Below are 13,100 nucleotides of genomic sequence, written 5' to 3' on the forward strand. Positions count from 1 at the left end.
AGATATAGGTGGGCATATCTCCTGACTCTTCTATTAAGAGAACACTGGTTCTGTTCACACATAAACACTGGTTTGATGCTTACGAGGTGGTATAGTAACAGATTTGAGTTCTTCCAACACATGTAAGCATAGAATACTGATGGAAAGTCTTACTTAAGCAGATGTGTTTGGTGAATTAATGCATTCAATCCCTGAGCTATCTGGAAAATATTGAATTTTTTCATAATAGTGCATCATTTACCAATTTCTGCATTGTAAATGACTTCAAGCTTAGTGGGCTAAAGCAGCAATTATTTATTATTTCTCATGTATCTACGGGCCAGCTGAATGCTTCTGCCGTTATGGGTGGTACTTGTCAGGATTCTCGTGTAGCCCTCCTTTCTTTTTTCATCATCCCTGGTACAGTTCATATCCCATTGCTTCAAATTTAATAGTGTATAGAAAGGACTTTTGTCTGTGTGCTAAAATTGATGTTTGATTGTAAGCAATGTTTTGTCGATACTCCTATAACCATAATAATAAAAAAGAGAACACTGCTGACTGTGTATGGGAAAATAAGGTGACACATTCCATGTAATTTTCCTCAAGAATTTGAAGAGTGAATAGTTTTTATCACTCTTACAAAGTTTCTGACTTTCCACCACTGTGAAGAGGGAAGATATTCTATCATTTCAGTCCTTATAAGTGCTTTAAGATGTGAATTGTGATTTGTTTTAGACACCAATGTTTCTTCAGTTACGTTTGGCCTTCGTTTTGTACTCTGAAAATAATTTGTAAAATTCCCTGTTGATTAGGATGTGAAAACATGAAAAGTACGTCACACACCCAGTGAGACATATTATGGACAACCTACTGAAATCAGGCCCTGAGAAAAGGGACAGCACCGTCGTGGGAGACAAAACAGAAAATGTTTTCTTAATGTTTTCAGAAACCCACAAACTCAGGAGAAAGAATTTGACAGGGCAGGATACTAGAGAGAGCGTGACCACTCTGAGGTGTGTGGCTATGCAGGGGGCCATTGCCTGATCGAGGAGAGCTCTAAAATTCTTTTTTCTCTGGTCCAGTGGAGAACTCTGTCGGACCATTAGCCCTGAGAAACTGTTCTTGGGGCCATCAGACGAAGGATTTATGATAAATGAGCCACCGGTATGGGAATGTTATGTATTTAGATTGTTGAATATGATAAGAATCGTAGGAAAATATTTCAAAGACAAAAAAGGATTAGACACCCAAGGAGACCAGAACAAACTACCACCAAAGGACCTTCAGGTAAATCCCTCTCTCCGGTATCTCAGGATGATCTCACACACCGGAAACAAAATTTTGGATGAGAAGAGCTCTAGGAGAAGCTCAAGGACGACTGACACACAGGAAATGGAAGAAAGAGAGGAATACAGTGGTATGATGTTGAAGAGGGTAAGACCAAAGAAGTACGTGTGATTACTGATTTCAAAAGGTGATTAAGGAGACAGGGCACCCCGTGAGTAAACATGATCTAACAGTGCGGTTTACTCAAATGATAAACTAAGGGAAAGAGCTTTACTGCTTAAACAACTAATGATAAGGACAAACATAACCCATTCAAAGTTTTTCAACATGACCAGTGTCAGGGAAATCATTTAAAAGCAGAATCGAGGACCCAAACACAGCACGGAAATAATGAAAGCAAAATGTCCAAGAAAAAGATACCTATCCAAGGTGGAAGAAACTGAAGTTACTAATCTGACTGGTTCAGGTTAATCTTAGGTGGTCCCCCCCCCCCAAGAGTGCATTTTCCTGTTTTTGAAAACAGAAACCTTTTTGACATGCACAGTGGCATCCTGGGGAGGATGCTGGAAGCATCCAATCAGAGAAGCTCAAGGGCCACTCAGGATCGGCTCAGCCAATGAAAGTCCTGCAGCTCCTGAGGCCTAGCCATGGACTCAAAGTGTGAAGAGTTGTCCTGGGCTTGAAGCAAAAAAGAGTCTTCCCGGCACGTGCAGCTTTTGAGATTGAGGGGAGAAAGGGATGTGATTCCTTGCCATTGGGCCAAAATATTAGACTGTGGCACAGCGTAAAGCAATAAGAGCCTTCTTGGGAAATTCGGCCTTTAGAGATTATAGAGTATACCGGAACGTTTCGTTCACTGTGGTTTCTTTGCTGGTTGGCTGTTAATCACGGTGATTTAATGATATGAATTCAGAGACTGTACCGGACCTGTCTTTTGTCCCGTGCATCAAATTGTGGCAAGAGCGCCCTCTAGCGGCGCCGGGCGGTGCGGACGGCCTCTCCTGCCGCCTGCACGCGCGCGCACGCACGCCCGCGGCGGCACCGCGCACTCCGCCGCTTCGCCCGTCGCGCCGCGCAGGCGGTCGCTCGCCGAGCCCGCGGCCGGGACCCTGGCGTGCAGCGCGGGCCTCGGCGGGGCCCAACGCCCCGGCCCGGAAGGATGCGGCCCTGGGCGGCCCGGGAGCTGAGCAGGGCCCCCGCGCCGACCCCCGCGGGCCCCGGCCTCCGGAGCCGCAGCTGCCGCCCGGCCCCCGAGAGACATGACTTGCAAGCCGCGTTCCGACTGGATTCCCTACAGTGTCTTAGATGATGAGGGCAGCAACCTGAGGCAGCAGAAGCTTGACCGGCAGCGGGCCCAATTTTAAAGAAAAGGAAGACAAACCAAAAAACAGCAATATGGCAAGAAGTTAATGACGAGTATTTCAAGTAAGATTTTTTTATAAACTCATTTGTAAAAAGAACTCTTCGGAAATTTGGTGTAGTAAGCTATTTTCACTGGTTGTATCATTCCATTCCATTTTCTAGTAATAAAAATTAGCTTTTTCCCCTTCATGATTGACGCCATTTTCTTAGCGGTAGGATTAGCTGTCCCTTAAAAGTCCAAGAGGAAACACTATTGGAAGCCTAGTCATTTGGGGAGGAAACCGCACTGATGACCCACATTTCTTCAATTCTTCTCAAGTCCCTTTTTGGTTCAACTTCTGTAACTTATTTCTCCATGCATACATTTACATACGCTTTTGATTGTATTATCTTAGGCTCTTGAAAGTAATTTGATCTTAATTTTTAAGTATTTCCAATTGATTCCTTTTCTCTCCTCTGGTGGTTTCTTAAAGAACAGGGACATTGTTGAGTGTTTTTTTTTTTTTTTCCCCAACCAACCTCTCTTATATTTATCCTCCATGCGAGGTATTTTAGGAAACCAAATCATGCTAAATAAAAGAAATTTAAATTTGTTAACGATGAATTATTTTTAATCATTTTATGAGTAACCATTTTTCATTTGTGTTCTCGGTGTGAGGACTGTGATATTGCCATTTCTTCCACCTGTATATAGCAGTATCATCCAGAGATTCTTATGTGGGATATAGTAGCCGATAAAATGCAGTAACAGATATAAAAACCACACCTACCCGTTTATTCTCCTTCAACATATCTCAAATCCTAATTCAGTTAAATACATAAAATAGGACCCCAGAGCAGTGTAAACTGAGGAAAACTAATTTTCTAGAGTCAAGCACCATAACTTGTGAAATTTCTTTGTACCTAATTCATATTTCTCCAAATCTTTTTTTTTTTATTTTTACTTTTTGCAGTCTTTCCCTTTTCGGTTTTCATCCAAAAATCTCGACTGAACTGCAGTTGTGCACGGATGAAGGGATCATCCACTGACAGCAGGTGTAAGCAGCATCTCCAGAGCAGCAGCCCACGAGGGGCTGGCAGCCCGCGAGCCAAAGCAGTTGGCTCAGAGTGTGGTGCGGCGTCCAGAGCTGAACTAATAACAGCCTTCCTGTGATACTCAGCCCGGAGATCAAGTTGGAAAGAGGTGTGATAGCTCACTTGTTGTTTTTCCCTTCACGTAGTTTTAGATTCTACATATAGATGATATCATATTATATTTGTCTTTGTCTGACTTATGTCACTTAGTATGATAATCTCTAGGTCTATCCATATTGTTGCAAAAGGCATTATTTCATTCTTTTTATGGCTGAGTCATATTCCATTGTATATATGTACCACATCTTCTTTATCCATTCATCTGTTGATGGACATTTAGGTTGATTCCATGTCTTGGCCACTGTAAATAGTGCTGCTATGAACATTGGTGTGCATGTATCTTTTTGAATTAGAGTTTTCTCTGGATATATGCTCAGGTGTGGGTTTGCTGGATCATATGATAGATCTATTTTTAGTTTTTTAGGAATCTCCATACTGTTCTCCACAATGTATGTACAAACTTACATTCCCACCAACAGTGCAGGAGAGTTCCGTATTCTCCTTTTAAAATTTCTTTTTCTTTTTGGCCACGCCACGTGGCCTGTGGGATCTTAGTTCCCCTACCAGGCATTGAACCCACATCCTCAGCAGTGAAAGCACAGAGTCCTAATCACTGGACTGCCAGGGAATTTCCAGGTTCCCTCTTCTCCACAACCTCTCCAGCATTTATTGTGTGTAGACTTTTTGATGATGGCCATTCTCACCCGTGTGAGGTGGTACCTCACTGTAGTTTTGATTTGCATTTTCTAATAATTAGCAATGTTGAGCGTCTTTTCATGTGCCTATTGACCATCTGTATTTCTTCTTTGGAGAAATGTCTATTTAAGTCTTCTGCCCATTGTTTGATTTGTGTTTTTGGTGGTGGTGTTGATTTGTATGAGCTGTTTGTATATTTTGGAAATTAAGCCCTTGTAGGTCATTTGCAAAAATTTCTCCCATTCCATAAGTTGTCTTTTCATGTTGTTTATGGTTTCCTTTGCTGTGCAAAAGCTTGTAGGTTTCATTAGGTCCCATTTGTTTATTTTTTATTTAATTTCTATTGCCTAGGGAGACTGACCTAAGAAAACATTTGTATGATTTATGTCAGAGAACGTTTTGCCTATGATCTCTTGTAGAAATTTTATGGTGTCATGTCTTCTGTTTAAGTCTTTAAGCCATTTTGAGTTTATTTTTCTGTATGGTGTGAGCGTGTGTTCTAACTTCATTGATTTACATGCAGCTGTCCAACTTTCCCAACACCACTTGCAGAAGAGCCTGTCTTTTTCCCATTGTATACTTTTGCCTCGTTTGTTGAAGTTTAATTGACTGTAGGTGTGTGGGTTTATTTCTGGGCTCTCTATTCTCTTCCATTGATCCATATATGTTTTTTTGTGCCAAAACCATGCCATTTTGATTACTGTAGCTTTGTAGTATTGTCTGAGGTCTGGGAGGGTTGTGCCACCTGCTTTGTTCTTTTTCTTCAGGATTTCTTTGGCAGTTCTGGGTCTTTTATGGTTCCATATAAATTTTAGGTTTATTTGTTCTAGTACTGTGAAATATGTCATGGGTAATTTGATTGGGATCACATTAAATCTGTAGATTGCTTTGGGTAGTATGGCCATTTTTACAATATTGATTCTTCCACTCCAAGAGCATGGGATATCTTTTCATATTTTTAATTATTTTCAATTTCCTTTATTAATGTTTTATAGTTCTCAGTGTATAAGTCTTTCACCTCCTTGCTCAGGTTTATTCCTGAGTATTTTATTTTTGGGGGTGCAATTTTAAAAGGTATTTTTTTTTTTACATTCCCTTTCTGATATTTCATTGTTAGTGTAAAGAAATGCAGTCAATTTCTGTATGTTAATCTTGCATCCTGCTACCTTGCTGACTTCGTTTATCAGCTCTAGTAGTTTTTGTGTGGAGTCTTTAGGGTTTTCTCTATATAGTATCATGTCGTCTGCATATAATGACAATTTTACTTCTTCACTTCCAATTTGGATACTTTTTATTTCTTTTTCTTCTCTGATTGCTGTGGCTAGGACTTCCAATACTATGCTGAATAGAAGAGGTGAGAGTGGGCATCCTTGCCTTGTTCCAGATTTTAGCTGGAAGGCTTTCAGCTTTTCACTGTTGAGTGTTATATTGGCTGTGGGTTTGTCATAAACGAATGGCTTTTATTATGTTGAGATATGATCCCTTTATACCCACTTTGGTAAGAGTTTTTTTCATGAATGGATGTTGAATTTTTCAAATGCTTTTTCTGCATCTATTTAGATGATCATGTGGTATTTGTCTTTTCTTTTGTTGATGTGGTGTATCACATTGATTGATTTGTGTATGTTGAACCATCCTTGTGAACTTGGGATGAATCCCACTAGGCTGTGGTGTATGATCTTTTGTGTGTGTGTTGTTGGATTCAGTTTGTTAATATTTTGTTGATAATTTTTTCATCTATATTCATCAAAGATATTGACCTGTAATTTTCTTTTTTGGTGATGTCTTTGTCTGGTTTTGGTATCAGGGTGATTTGTTTTTTTTTTTTTTTTACAGATTCTATTCCACTTCTAGTGATCAGTCTGTTCAAATCATCTGTTTCTTAGTAATTCAGTTTTGGTGGGCTGTATGTTTCTAGAAACTTGTCCATTTCTTCTAGGTTGTCAAATTTGTTGGCATATAATTGTTCATAGTATTCCCTTATGTTTTTTGTATTTCTGTGGTATCAGTTGTTATGTCTCCTTTTTCATTTCTTATTTTGTTTGTTTGGGTTCTCTCTCTTTTCTTCTTGGTGAGCCTGGCCAGAGGTTTGTCAATTTTGTTTACCTTTTCCAAGAACGAGCTCTTGGTGTTATTGTTTTTTTCCCTATTTTTTTAATACCTGTTTTATTTATTTCCTCTGTGATCTTTATTATTTCCTTCCTTCTGCTGACTTTAGGTTTTATTTATTCTTCTTTTTCTAATTTTTTAAAGTGCTTAGTTAAGTTGTCTATTTGAGATTTTTCTTGTTTTCTGAGGAAGGCCTGTATCGCTATGAAATTCCCTCTCAGACCTGCTTTTGCTGCATCCCATAGATTTTGTATGGTTGTGTTTTCATTGTCATTTGTCTCAAGGTATTTTTTAATTCCTTTAATTCCTTCTTTGATTTCCTTGTTGACCCACAGTTTTTTAGTAGCATGTTGTTTAGGCTCCGTGTAGTCGTTTTTTTCCTCATTTCTTTTCCCGTGTTTGATTTCTAGTTTCCTGTCCTTGTGGTCAGAGAAGATGCTTGAAATAATTTCTATACTCTTAAATTTTTGAGGTTTTGATTTGTGCCCTAGCATGTGGTCAGTCCTAGAGAATGTTCCATGTGCACTTGACAAGAATGTTCATTCTGGTTTTTTTAATGTAATGTCCTGAAAATATCAATTAAGTTTAACTGTTCTATTGTATCATTTAGGATCTCTCTTGCCTTATGGATTTTCTGTATAGAAGATATCTCCATTGCTGTGAGAAGGGTGTTAAATTCTCCTTCTCTTATTGTATTCCTGTTGATTTCTCCCTTTATGTCTGTTAGTAGTTGTTTTCTGTATTCAGGTGTTCCTATATTCGGTGCATATATGTTGACGAGTGTAAAATCCTCCTCATGTATTGATCCTTTCACCATTATATAGTGTCCCTCTTTATCTTTCTTTATGGCCTTTGTTTTAAAGTCTATTTTGTCTGACATGACTATGCAACCCCCACTTTCTTGTCATTTCCATTTGCATGAAATATCTTTCTCGATCCCCTCACTTTCAATCTATGTGTGTCCTTTACCCTGAAGTGGGTCTCTTGTAGGCAGTATGTTATAGGCTCTTGTTTGTTTTGTTTTTTTTTAATCCAGTCTGCCACTCTATGTCTTTTGACTGGAGCATTTAGTCCATTGACATTTAAGGTAATTATTGATATATATATATATATATATATATATATATATATATATATATATATATATATATATGAATTTATTGCTATTTTAAACCTTGTTTTCCAGTTGATTCTGTGCTTCTTCTCTGTTCCTTTCTTTGTCTTTTTGTAGTGTGATAATTTCCTTTTATTTTATGCTTGTGTTTTTTTCTTTTTGGTTTTAGTGAATCTATTGGATGGTTTTGATTTGTGGTTACCCTGTTTTTCGAGTCTAACCCCCTTCCTATATCTACTTGCTTTAGAGTGAGAGTCATATAGGCTCAAACACATTCTAATAAAAGAAAAAACTCTACATTTTCTTACTCTTCTCCCCAACCTTTTATGATTTTGATGTCCTCTTTTGCATCTTCTTGTTTATCCTTTTGTTGTTCATTGTGGTTATCATCCTTTTCCCAAAAGTGTTTTGATTTTTAAAAATCTGTGTATGGGCTTATTTAAGTGGTTTATTTTCCAATTGTGATTTTCTCTTTCCTATAGATTCTTGCTTCTTTTCTGTGTAGAGAAGACCTTTTAATATTTCTTTTAGAATAGATTTAGGATTGCTGTATTCTTTGAGATTTTGCTTGTCTGAGAAATCTTTCCTTCTATTCTATATGATTATCCTGATGGGTAGAGTATCCTAGGTTGCAGATTTTTCCCTTTTAGGATTTTGAATATATCTTGCCACTCCCTTCTGGCCTGCAACTTTTCTGTAGAGAAATCAACTTATAGCCTTATGGGGGTACCCTTGTAATTAAGTCTTTGTTTTTTTCTTGCTGCTTTTAGAATCCTCTCTTTACCTTTAGATTTTGCCATTTAATTATAATATGTCTTGGTGTAGGTCTGTTTGAGTTCATCTTGTTTGGAACCCTCTGTGCTTCCTGTACCTGGATTTCTGTTTCCTTCTTTAGTTTTGGGAAGTTTTCAGCCATAATATCTTGAAATACGTTTTCGATCCCCTTTTCTCTTTCGTTGCCATGTGGAATCCCTATTATGTGTAGATTGGCACGCTTTATGTGAGCCCATAGATCTCTGATATTGCTTTCATTTCTTTTTTCATTTGGCTTTCTGTCTGCTCTTCTGATTTTGTGATTTCCATTCTTCTGTCTTCCAGATGACTTATTTGTTCCTCTGCATTATTCATTCTGCTATTCATTGCCTTTAGCTCAGCTTTCATCTCAGCTAATGAGTTTTCAAATTTTTCTTGGCTCCGCCTTATAGTTTCTAGCTCCTTTTGATAGTACTCTGCATTTCTGTCAATAGCCTTTCTTAATTCCTTTAGTATTTTCATTATCTCCTATTTGAAATCTGTATCTATTAAACTGAGGAGGTCTGTTGCATTGTTTGTTCTTTCAGGAAAATTCTCTTGGTCTTTTAACTGGGAGTGGTTCTGCTTCTTCATTTTACTTATATTTCTCTTATCCTATGAGTTTAGGGGAAACAGTTTTCTTCTGTGTTCTTGGAGGGCTATTTATATGTGGGAGCATCCCTGTGTAGCTGGTGTGGGTTTGATATTTTTGTTGCGAGGGCTGTTTTTAGCATGGATGCCTGCTGCCTCTTTCCTCAGCACGTGCTGGCCATTATCCCCTTGATACGGGGTGGGCAGATACGGCAGCTGGTGCCAGATCCTGGGGCTCTTGGCAGTGGTGGCTGCTCATGTGTGCCCCCGGAGCCTGCAATGGTAGAGGAGGCGGCTCACAACTGCTCCTGGAGCTTCTGTAGGTGGTGTTCTGTCACCTGAGAGCACACGCAGGGGAAAAGGCTGCAAAGGTGGGTCCTTTCCCTCTCCTCGCACACCCCCAGACAATGGTGCCTGGCCTCTAAGGTGAGCCCAGGTTTCCTCCAGGTACATGCTCAGCAGCGGTTGCAGCAGACTCCAGCCCCTTCAGACTGTTTCTGCACAGCCAACCCCAGTTGTCTCCCCGGGTCTGATCTCCAAAGCCCAAGTTTCTGCACCCAGCTCCTGCCCACACTGGTGGATGCACATCTCAGGCAGGCAAGTGCAGGGTTGTGGCATTGACCATCTGTGCAGTTCTCTCTCTGTTCTGGCTGCCACAAACCAGTTGCTGTGCTCTGCTCCGAACCTCCAAGCTTCCTATTAGTCCCAGCCGATCTCCCCGCTGGTGAGGGGACTTCCCATGGTATAGGAACCTTTCCTCTTTCACAGGTCCCTCCCGGGGCACAGGTCCCGTCCTGATTCCTTTCTTTTTTTCTTTTGTCCTACCCATTTATGTAGAGATTTTCTTGAACTTTCAGAAGCTTGAGGTCTTCTGCCAGTGTTCAGTAGATATTCTGTGAGAGTCATTCCACAAGTAGATGTATTTTTGGTGTACTTGTGGGAGGAGTGACTTTCACATCCTACTACTCCACCATCTTGATCACTCTCTCCTGTCTTCACTTTCTTTCATCAGTGTCTTATACTTTTCCGAGTATATGTCTTTTACCTCCTTAGATAGGTTTATTCCTGGGTATTTCAGTGTTTTTTGCTGCAGTCGTAAATGGGATTATTTCCTTATTTCTTAATTCATACAATTTATTCTTTCCCAATCCAGAATTTTTTTGATTTTTAGAACACAGACCTTCAGGACCTGCAATTTTGCATCACTGGATGATGAGAGTATCCAGTGAGAGCAGCTCAGGCCCCACCCTTATGCAGCCACTGAGGTACTGGCAGCCAGTGAGCCACAGCTATTGGTCCAAAGAGTGGTGGAGTGACCAGGCCTGAACCAATCACAGCCGTCCTGTGATATTCAGCCAGAAAATTGAGGCTGAAAGTGTAGGATTCTCTGTCAGCTGGTCTTGTTACTTTACTTGTTTTTCATCTTGGTGATTTAAGGATATAAACCCAGAGCACATAGTGCCCCGTGTCTCTGGACAATTGCATCGAATAAGAAGATGATGGTCAGCAAATAAAGATTTTTCTTTTTCTTCTAGAATTTGAATGGTAATATTCAAGTGAATGTTAATATATTAATATTATCATTGTGTTTTTCTTGGCACAGTGCCTCTTTACTTGTATAATTTTTCTAAAAATATATTGCTGATTTTTGACAAAGTTGATGATTTTCTAATTGTTTCTTTTAAAAACATTGATTTCTAGCTTCATACTTTGTGAAGCAGGAACATATTGTGGGATTCAGTCCTTTGAAATGTTTTATAATTTGCTTTAAAGTTCAGTATTTTATCATCAGTGTTAAGAGTTTTATTTGAACATATATGATAGGTTAAAATAACAATTGATTTGGATGTAAAAACCTTGGAAGGATATCACCCTTAGCCAAACAATGAGTCTAAAGCTGAATAAACTACAAAAATTTCATGGACTCATCAAAAGAGAGATAAGACTCTCACAGAAGAGACCCCACATGTAGAATTCTGCATTTGACAGAGAACCACTTGCTGTAGAGAAAGATGAGGGCAGGTCAGGAAACTAGAACGAGCTTCATTGAGAATTGCACGCATGCCAGGGTCAGTTTTACTTCCAGAGCTCTCTTTGATAGCAATAGATCAGGAATTAGGACAAATAATCCTCCTTATCAAGATTTTAGCTTATTATTAGTATGGAATATTTTTAAAAGCTTATACAGCATTTAGGAAAACTGAGTTAGCTGCGCAGTAAATCTAGAAAAGTTATCATATGATGAAACCAAATTTATATTTTAAAGCAGGACAAGAAAATTTCAAGACAAAATTCTCTCACTGTGTCCATCTGGGCCTCCACCTTCCCTCCCTAATGTGTAGTGTACATATGCATTTCACATTTACTAGATCTCCTTAAAGATGGGAATGTCTGCTCAACCATAAAAATTGTTTTGTTACCTTTCTTCTGACACTAGCAATGTAACTTCTTAAAAGCATGGCGTTCTTTCCCATCTCTGTAGGTGGTCATCATGACTGGCTGTGTGTTCTCTCTTGACTGATGGAGGAAACTGGAGGTCAATTCAAAGAAAAAGAATTGGAACATTATTAACTATCTTGAAATTCAGCAATATACCTATAGAAAAACCAAATCTAAAAAAGTCAATGCACCAAGAAGAGAACACAACAGATGTTAAATGAAATAAATATTATCATAAGCATTAACACTCAAATGACTTGAGGTAGGAGAAGGAGTCATCTTACTTCTCTTCACTGCTGAACATCCTCCTCTTATTTTGATGCAAGGAGATGGAGACATGTCCCACTACCAAATCTGGATGCCTGTACTTAAATCACCATGGTGCAAAGCAAGTACTTGAACAGAGAAACAACAGGGAAGCTATCACACCTCCTTCCTACTCTCTCTCGGGGTTGAGTATCACAGGAAGGCTGTTATTGGTTCAGGCCTGGTCACTCCACCACTCTTTGGACCAATAGCTGTGGCTCACGGGCTGCCAGTCCCTCCTCGGCTGCATCAGTGGAGGGTGGGGCCTGAGCTCCTCTCACTGGACACTCTCATCATCCAGTGATGCAAAATTGCAGGTCCTGAAGGTCTGAAGGTTCCTGCAAGGTCCTGAAGGTTCTGAAAATCAAAAAATTCTCGATTGGGAAACAATAAATTGTATGAATCTGAACGAATTCCAGTAGTAATTTCAGAAACCAGTGACTTAAAAAAGTGAATTGTTTCTTGGAAGTTTCAGGTAGCTATTTTGTAATATGTTTGAGCACTCATGTGTGCATTTAAATGACTTAATATTATGGGACATGTCGAAAAAGGTTGAAGAGGGATGTATTGGTGGGCTTATTTGCTTCCTCACTTTATCTCTGGCTATATCACACATAAAGTATCTCTAGTAAATTCCACAACATCCTCCCAGGGAATGAGAATTAAAATGCAAAATAAAATTAATACAAAAATAATTTAGACCTTAAGGAACTCTATAAAGGCTGACCTAGAACTAAAATGACTGTTCAAGTAAGTTATGAAATGCAGTATGGTTAAGGAATAGTCACAATTTTTGTTGGAACAAACTGCACTACAGACATATATTCAAGTAGAACTGATAATGTTTGATGTTTACTTCAACTTCAAAATGTTTTAGTGATGGGCAGTAGTATGGCACAGGTCGAAAAACTAGAGTCAATCTGACTCTTCAGTGCTACAGGTCTTTTCCTGACAAGTGAGTGGCTCTGAATAGACCCTTTGGTTTGCGAGGCTCAGGTGGTTCTGAAGCAGCTCATTTGAGGATGGTGTACCTGATGACTGCCTTGGTGGCCTAGGACATGGCGTGCTTGCCAATCTCCCTGGGCAGCAGCAGGGGCACGGAGGTCTGGATCTCTCTGAAGGTGATGGTGGAGCGCTTGGTGGAGCTGGCCAGGGGTGCAGCCTCCTCGGCGATGGGCTCGAAGATGTCCAGGCCCTCGTGAAAACCTGCTTCAGCACCCTGGGGAAACAGGTGATGAAACTGTCTGGGCAGCAGTGGCGACAACGCCTTGGCATCTTCTGCTTTGGG

General features: G+C 39.7%; 1 long non-coding RNA gene across 3 annotated transcripts; it reads left to right on the top strand.

Moving 5' to 3' along the window:
- Positions 1–1,563: 1,563 nt before the first annotated feature.
- LOC309652375 lies at positions 1,564–12,507 on the top strand. Of its 3 annotated transcripts, none has more exons than XR_014258690.1 (3): positions 1,564–2,694; positions 3,585–3,814; positions 10,221–12,507. It is a non-coding gene; the product is annotated as an uncharacterized lncRNA (long non-coding RNA). The 3 variants fall into 3 exon arrangements; XR_014258691.1 differs by having other exon boundaries at positions 10,239–12,507; XR_014258692.1 differs by having other exon boundaries at positions 11,550–12,507.
- Positions 12,508–13,100: the final 593 nt, after the last annotated feature.

This window comes from Balaenoptera physalus (assembly GCF_965194825.1).
Source record: "Balaenoptera physalus genome assembly, chromosome: X".
NCBI lineage: Eukaryota > Metazoa > Chordata > Mammalia > Artiodactyla > Balaenopteridae > Balaenoptera > Balaenoptera physalus.